The sequence below is a fragment of the Orcinus orca genome, chromosome 7 (assembly GCF_937001465.1).
Source record: "Orcinus orca chromosome 7, mOrcOrc1.1, whole genome shotgun sequence".
In the NCBI taxonomy this organism is placed as follows: Eukaryota; Metazoa; Chordata; class Mammalia; order Artiodactyla; family Delphinidae; genus Orcinus; species Orcinus orca.
This window is the reverse complement of record NC_064565.1, coordinates 8,208,309-8,217,103: the sequence shown is the minus strand read 5'-3', so window position 1 is coordinate 8,217,103 and position 8,795 is coordinate 8,208,309. Positions and strand designations below refer to the sequence as shown.

The following is an 8,795-nucleotide window of genomic DNA, read 5'->3' as shown; positions in this document are numbered from 1 at the left end:
GGGGTGGGATAGGGAGGGTGGAAGGGAGGGAGGAGCAAGAAGGAAGAGATATGGGAAGATATGTATATGTATAACTGATTTACTTTGTTATAAAGCAGAAACTAACACACCATTATAAAGCAATTATACTCCAATAAAGATGTTAAAAAAAATGAAAAGGAAGATAAATCTTTGCATTAAAAGAAAAACAGAAAAATAAGGAATGGAAAGTAAGAAATGTAAAGTGCTGGGTTTTTTCCTTAATGGCATAGTTATTATGTAGAAAATACAATAGTTCATTCAGATACTTCATTGGTATGAGTTGACTTTATAGCAAGGTTGCTGGGTAGAGAGACAATATTCATAAATCAGTTACTTCTTTTTATATCAGCAATATTTAACTAGAAAAGGTAAATTTTATCATGATTTTGATTCTTCCCAAATTTATTTGTAGATTCAATACAAATACAAATAAAATCACAGCAGGTATTTTTGAGGGAAACTGATGAACAATGTATAAAATTTATATGAAAATGGAGAAGGCAAATAGTCAAGACAATCTTGAGAAAGAACAAAGTCAAGACATACTTCATCACATCTACACTCATTTTAAATCCACAGTGATAACAACAGAGAGTGTTAGTTCAAAGATAGCAAAGTATATCAATGGCACTGAACAGACCACAAACAGAGAAAAGGCAGTTTTTCAATAAAAAGTGCTTTGTCAGCTGAATACTCAGGCAGAAAAACATGTCTCTTACTCCTACCCCTACCATCATAGAAGATCTATCCTAAACTAGCTAAGTATGAAAAATACAACAAAATTTCTAGAAAATTTTATGGGAAAATATGTTTTGGGAGTTGGCAAACATTACTTGTTTAAGGCACAGAAGTCACTAGCTATAGGGAAAAGATTCATAAAGTGGACTGCCTTAAAATAGGAACATGGGCTACATTCAAATATGTCATTTAAAAGAGTAACAAAGCAGTCACAGAGAGGACAAAATGGTCTCTCCATGTATCCAACAGAGGACTCGGATCCAGAATACATAAGCAACTTCTACAAAAATGCAGACAACATAATAGGAAAAAGAACAAAAGGAGGATGTGCTCAACATCGTCAGAAAAATGCAAATTAAAACCACAGAGAAGCACCAATACACACTCACCAGAATGTCCAATAAAAAAACCCTAAAAATACCATGTACTGAAGAGGACGGGGAGAAAGTGGAATCTAATGTTCTGCTTGTGGGAGTGTAAAGGAACATCCTCACTTTGGAAAATTATCTAATGTTGAACATTAGGACTAAGAACTCATCCCTAGGTGAATTCACCCCTAGGTGTATATCAGTCAGAAATATGTATTTATGTACACCAAAAACAAAACCAGGAACTATGTGCAAGAATTTTCCTAGCATAGTTATTAATAATAATTATTATTAGGAAATTACTTTTCAGTCCAAATGTCCATCAGCAGTAGAATGGGTACATGAACTGTGGCACAGTCACACAATGATACTCGCAGGAACAAAGTGAGAAAATTCTGCTACTTACAACACCATGGTTGGGTCACATAGTATAATGTTGGGAAAAATAAGACAGGCAGACTCACAAAAATCACATGATGTGTTTCCACTTAAGAAAAGTTCAAAAGCAAACAAAACTCTCTATGGTGTTAGAAGTCAGTGGCTTCCAGAGGGCATGGAAGAGATTGGGCTTCTGGGTAGTGAGATTTTTGTAAAAATTCATCAGGCTCTGTATTTATGATTTATGACATATTTGCATATGTGTCTATACAAATGTTTATTTTAAAATATGAAGTTGCCAAGGTTAAACATTGTAACTATAATATTTAGGATCTGGAGGAACAGTTAAGAAGCATCTTATTCAAAGGTGCTGTTCTATGGGTTGGACACTGAAATGCAGTGACTAAATGGAATGTCTGTTGTTGAATTCATGACAGAACTGGAGTAGAACAAGGTCCCTAGGGTTTTCCGGTACATGGAGCACCTTTCAGCTTTCCCTGTCAACTTAAACCACTTGTGCTCTCTTCAGTTTTAAATGCCTTTTCCATAAATGATGAGAGGTAAGAAGTCCCAGCAATTGATATAGAAAGGTAATTCCTTAAAGAAACTTGCTAGCCTGTGCTGTCATTTATGGAAAAGACTAAAAGAAAATTCTCTCATGATTCATTCAACTCCGACACTCTTAAGTATGATTCCCTGATACACATTCATCCTACCTATGTGGGAGATGAGCAGTGCAAACATATTATCTCGAGGTTTACATTGTTCTTCAGAGAAGCAGTGATGATATGACTGCATATTGATCATTATACTTACTAATAATAACATTAATGATTTCTAAGTATGTGAATCTCACATCTTTCAGTTGGAGACTTCCTCATGCATAAAACCTGAATTTTCTTGTATCAATCCAGCAGTGATGAAGAGCTCAACTAAGGGAGCCATCTCTCCCAGACAGTTGGTGAGTGCCTAGAAATCACTGCCTGCAGAGGATATGATTCAGGAGAGTGAAGGTATAGGAGAGATTTGCATTTCAGGTGGTTTTTCTTAGCATGTTAATATTTAAGGTATATGTTTAATTATATTCTCATTATCTTTTGTGACTGAGTAATGAGATGATGAATTGCTATTTTGAGAACCATTTTGTTCATAGATAGCATTTCTATTTATGTCTGCTTTTATTAATGTGATTCACACCACCCAGGTTGTTGCGCTACACATTTCTTTCAGTTCTTTCAGAACAAAATGTCATTAAGAGTGGAATTTACTGAACTCTGTGCTCAGTGCTGTGCTTGGGCATGACCCATGTCCATTTCCAGCAGGGCCAGCTGAGAGTGTTCCTGGGCCTCAGGGGACAGGAAAAAGGATAAGGAGCTTCAGGTGTCTTCCCCATATTCCAGTCCCCATGCCTAATTTCCCAATGCATACTACCCAGGAGTCTTCCTGACCTTCACCACTGTGTAGGAAGATGAAGAGCTTCCAAATGGCCCTGGGCCCACCAGTCCAGGTGGTCTTGTCTTCTCATAAGTCCACATGACAGCCAGGCTGCCACCTTGCTACCTTTTCCCTAGGAGAGAGGAAGGAGAAGTAGAAGGTAATTTAATCTATTCATCAATTGAGTCAACAAAAACATTCAGTGCTAGCTATGGACTGGGCATTTCACCATGTTCAGGAGATGTAAAGTTAAGTCATAATAGTACTTGCTTTCTAGATCCACAGCTCATGGAGAGGACATATGGAGAAACAAGTGCTTACCAAATATATAATCATGATGAGTGGAATCAATAGATTATTTCAGATCCTGCCTGATCAAGCTGAAGTCCTCCTCCTGAGTGCAGCGGAGCTCAGCACAGAACAGAGGCTGGTGCCAGACCATGGTCAGCCATCTTCTTCCCAGGTGGGCATGCACCCCTCACTCTCTGCCCCCTACATGAGGCATCAACACCAGCCTGAAGTCAGTCAGCAGTTCACAGACAAACTCTTGCCCTCATTCTGAGGGTCTCCAGTCTCCTGAAATAGGTTCTGTTTCTCCTCATTCAATCCCACTAGCAATCTCCAAGCAGATGAACTGTAGGAGGCCTTGGAGCTCACCAAGTCACATAACCCTAGCAATGGAGGAAATGGGACTCTTAAGGCTAAAGGGAATTGCCAGAACAGTGGTTACCAACAGAGTCAGAGTAAGAAGTGAAGATTTCCAGGTTTGTTATTTACAGCACAGCTGTTCTCTTTTACTTATTTGTGTCTGACTGTCACCAAGACAAAAAATTCTCTATTTTAGATTATGGAAAATATAACTGCTGCCTCATCAGCTGGACCCTTTAAAATGGAGGGCATTTTGTACATAGCATGTAAGATTTCTATTGTCAAACAAAAAACACACCCATGTTTAGGTGAGGAGAGACTTAATTCAAAAGCATTATTGCAGTTAGTGTTTCGGAACCCAAGTTCATGTGTTCAATGCACAGTGAGACCAAATAAACCAGAACGTCAACAATTAGAATAGAAAAATGTTTATTGATCAAGAGGGCGCCAACTGAGAAGATGGGAGACTTAAGTTTGTCTCAGATTCATCTTGCTGGCTGGCCAGGGCTTAAGGATTTTAAAGGCAAAAATGGAAAAAAGAGATGGTGGGTCTCAGAGTGCATGATCAGCTCATTCACAATTCTCCAATTGGTGCATGGTGAGGTAACAGGTTGATGTTTCAGGAGTCAACATCATCAGCCTTCTGATCCCAACAGGTCTGGGGTCTCCCTACATGCTTGTGGTCAGCAGTTTCCATCTGGTAGGAGTCTTGCTTCTTTTCCTTTTTTCCCCCCCAACATTTTGTATCTTTAATAACATACACAATGGTTACCAGCCATATTCATAACAAAAGTTATTCATAAAATGTATCTATAAATAACATTTTTTCCATTTTGGTGTGAAAAGCTTGAGAATGACCCAGTGGGGAGGGTTGAGGGGGACAGGGGGTTGGAATAGAGAACCTGGCTTCCCCAAAGCCTAAACCCCCAAATCCCTTCCCTCCACCTTGGCCCCAGCACAACCCATCAGTAGCAACAGGGATCGGAGGGTCTGTATGACTCTGGGGCTGGGACGAATCTCTGGCTTATGATACAGTGTTCCACTTAAGTGAGGTCATGACAGAATGAGGAGTGGGTGTAGAGTAATGGTGAAAGAAAAGGGGATAGGGGTAGGGAAAGAAACTAAAAAACATCCCCTTTCCTTTATTCCTTACCCTCAAGTCTTTCAGCAACCAGACCTGGAAGTGGAGAAGGGTTTGTGTCGGTGGAGGAAGGAGACGTTAAGTCAACACACTTCCTGACCTCACTGGCTGCCCCGGCTTCCAGCCTTCAACCTCTGCATCTGGGGAGCCAGGGCTGGCGGGAAGTCAGGGAAGGGCTAGGGAGATCTGGGGAAGGGGGCTCTGCCCTCTCCCCTCGTAAAATTCAGGCTCCCCCTGCCACTTTCTTGGCCCAGAGAGAGACCTGGGGATTCTAAAAATGAGAGGGAATTATCAGAGAGAAAAACAGTTAAGAATTATGTAAATATGTATCTTAAATAGGCCTAAGAAATTAATTGCAGAGAACCTCTGATAAACAGGGCAAAAGGAGGTGAGTGAGAGGAGAGTGGCTCCTGTCCTCAGGGAATGATGGGAATGGGGAAGGAGAAGAAGGCAGCAAGGAGGTGACAGGGGTGGGGAGGGAAAAAGAGAGAGAGAGAGAGAGAGCTTGTGCAGACAAACACGCTCCTCTCCTCACCTGCCTTTATCTCAACTCCTCTCAACATTCAGGAGAGCAGATTATCTACCTCACTCATCTCTCCCCAAATGTCAGATGGTTCTGAGCAGGCCCAACAAGATAGTGGGTCAGTGAGTCTCTGTTTCCTTGGGAGGGGCAGGTGGCTGGCAGTCTGGAGGAGGCAGGGGTGGGATGGGGCCAGGTGGGGGATGAAGGAGGGAAGGAGGGGGCAGGCAGGCTGGCCAATCCCTGCCCCCTTTATCCTGGCTGCCCACTACCTCCCTGGGCCTCAGCAGAGATCCCTCGACTGGCCTGGGAGTGAGCAAGGAGTGTGCCAACGTTAAACAAAAGTTAAAAGTGTGAGAGAGTAGAAAAATATTAGGATGTATAGCTGAGCCAGCCCACCCTCTCACTGTTGCGGAGAAGCCCGTTGGGGGTTGGCCCCCGCCTGCCGCCTGGGGAGCCTATGAGTGCGCTGGGCTGTGGGTCCCGTCAGATGGTGGAGGTTTTGTCTGTCCCATCTGTGGTAAGAAAGGGAGGAAGGGAGGAAGCTCAGGAGCTGGTGGGAGGCCCAAGAAAATGTGCTCACATAGCCTGTCGTGCCTGTCAGGCCCTCCCTGGAGTCCGGCTTCCCCTGGGGACCCCTCAGGATGACTCTGAGTTGCTCAGTTCAGAGGTGGAGACGCTGCTGGGTAGGTGGGAACTGGGTCAGGGAAAGAGGAAAGGCTCACCACACAAGGCGTGTTCTGTCATGCTCAGACACAGAGACTCCAGAGTGGGACTGATCTCCAGGTCAGGCCCACGGACCGGGCAGTCTGGAGGGAACATGAGAATGGCCCGGGGGGACGAGTGGACCGGGAGCGAGTGGGTGCGCCGCACAGAGCTGCAGCTCTGGCTGGGCATGCTGTTGCTGCCACCAGGGTTGGCGAACCACAGGTTCTGTCGACCCTGGCCCCGAAGGCTGGAGCTGGTGAGTGCATGTCAAGGGGAGATGCCCCCAATACCCGAGGGACTCAGAAGGCCCATTCTGCCAGGCAGAAAGGCCTGGGGAGGCATTGGGAACTGCCGCTGAGTCCGCCGGGCCACCCCCATCCCCACAGAGCCAGCTATGGGGAGTGAGTTGAAGCTGAATGCCCAGCCTTTCTGCTGCCGGTGGTTCTGCATCTCTAGTGTGGCTTTGCGTGGGAAGGTGTGGAGGAGCTTCAGCACTTGCTGTTTCCAGGACAGCAGCCATTTCTTCTGTGTCTCCATGAAAGGCTCAAGAGTAAGGCACTTTTCGATGAGCTGAAGGTAACTGGTGATGCTTTCCTCATCTGGTCAGGACACTAGCAGCTGCGTGCACACTTTGCCCATCACCCATGTAAACTGACTGGGAGTGTCTCAGTCAGCGCCGGTGCTGGCTCACTGCCATCAGTGGGAGCTGGAGCTGGTGGAGGGAGGTAGCCCTCTGCAGCTGAAGGGTCCTTGGCCTCACTACCCTTATCTGTGTCAGGGTGATCCAGGGGAGGCTCTGCACCTGGCAGTTGTGGCTCCCCCCCCGAAGACCCCATCCTTGGCAGTAGAGGTTGTGGCAGTGGTGGCAGCCACAGTGGCCTGGAGGACAGTGGCCCTGATGGGGGTGATGATGATCTGCTGTAGCTCCTGCAGAGCGTTTCACAGATTCCCGCCTTCCAGCACATCCTTCTCCAGGGATTGGAGGACACTCTGCCTCTCTCGTAGCTTCTGGATGCTCAGGGCTATCTTGTGGCAGGCACCTTTGGTCACATTCTGAGACTCCAAGTGCTGCTCAGTCAGTGTCATCATCTCCTCATAGCTCATCTATGAGAAGAGGGCTGTGTACTTGTGGAAGTGGAGGCTCTTAAGCCACAAGGGCACATCTTTCATGTCACTGCCGTCCTCCTGAAAAGTGTTCTGGCTGGAGCCCTGCTCCTCCATCTGCTCACTGCCAGAGGAGGCCACGCTGCTCTGGGGCGAGAAGGGTGTGTGGCCAGGCATGGTGAAAGCAGCCCAGGCCCTAAGGTCCTCTGGACTCGGCCACTCACCAGGGGCCTGGGGCTTCGTGGGGATGAGTGACATGGAGTACTTGAGTGGGCTGGGGTGAATTTGGCAAGGGAGAACTGCATTTGCGTTGCTTCCAATATTGTTGATGGCTGGCGACACTAAGCTGGGTGGGTGGAAAGGTACTTGTCCATTTTCCTTGGGTGGCTTGTCCTGCCAGCCTTGTCCTGCCTCCCCAGGCCCCAGCTCTGCAGGGCCGCCCCACTCATTTGAGCCCTGGCTTGAGTGGTAGGTGGGCTCAGGCCGGGTGTGGAAGCCACTAGTTACCTGCTCTTCCAAGTGACTCAACCAGAGGGCCAGCACACTGCGGTCCTCCAGCGTGGTGGCCGGGTGGATGAGGGCATAGGAGAGCATCTGGCGGCTCTTCTTGATGAAAGCATTGCTCTCAATCGAGTAGGCCAGCCATTTCTGCAGCATCCTCATGTACTCCGATTTGGCCTCTGTGTCACCCAGGTGAAGCAGGGGTAGGTGGGACAGCAGGAGGGACACCACCTTCTCTTTGGACTCGTGCTGCCACTGGCTGCCACTGGCAGCACTGTTGGCCTCTGACTCCAGCAGGTGAATGTCATTGTTGTCTGCCAGTGAGTGCTCCAGGCAGAGCTGCAGGAAGCGGGCCTGGGTGTGGGTGACCAGTTTCAGAAGTGACAGCAGGGTCACTGTCTGTTCACACTCATTCCAGTCCTGGAACCAGCCAGTGAGGTTGCCCACATAGTATCGGAACATCATGGTGCCAGGCCTGGGGCCAGGGTGGGGGAGACAGTGGTGGAGAGGGCCAGCTCTGTCACATGGTCTTGGCTCCAGATTCCTATTACCTCTCCCCTGACGCCCAGGGCTTGAGGACATTCCCTGACATGGTGGCAATGGATGGTGCAGGGAGGAGGACACCTGCTCAAGTAGGGGGAGGTCTTGGTCTAGCCACTCCTCTCCAGGCTCTTCAACAGATCCTCAGTGGGACAGTTGAACAGAGCAAACTGGCCTGGCTGTCAGTCCCTCACAGGCTAACTCCAATCAATTTGTAGTGGCTGCCTGGAACACTGCAGTGAGAAGGGTCCACATCGGCCTCCACTGCTGCTGCTGCCCGGGCCTCCTCAGGCCACTGCCACCCCCTCTCTGGCTCACAGATTCCCTTCCCTCCTCCCACATGGACCAACATTGCTGCCACTGCCTGGGAGTCTTGTTTATAAGAACAACTTAGGAATGTGTATCAGACACTGTTATATATGGCCTTCATGGAGGAACTAAAGATTTTTGACTCTGCTATACTACAGCTGATCTATTATTTAAATTGTTACCAGTTTTCCTGGCCCAACTGCTATCCTTTTTTATTACATGTTCACATTCTTCTAATCATTAACTCTAGAGCCAGCCTTTTGAGACTCAGGGAAGGCCTGAGAGACTAAAGCAAAACCTTTTTACTTCAAAAGATGGGGTCACAGCACCAGGAATATGGCTTCAATCCTCCCTTTTCTTTGATACTTCTTAATCCTGAGGGTGA

General features: G+C 47.0%; 1 pseudogene; it reads right to left on the bottom strand.

Annotated features, from left to right (window-relative positions):
* Positions 1–5,638: 5,638 nt before the first annotated feature.
* LOC101276029 (protein Smaug homolog 2-like) lies at positions 5,639–8,153 on the bottom strand (annotated as a pseudogene).
* Between the last annotated feature and the right edge of the window lie 642 nt (positions 8,154–8,795).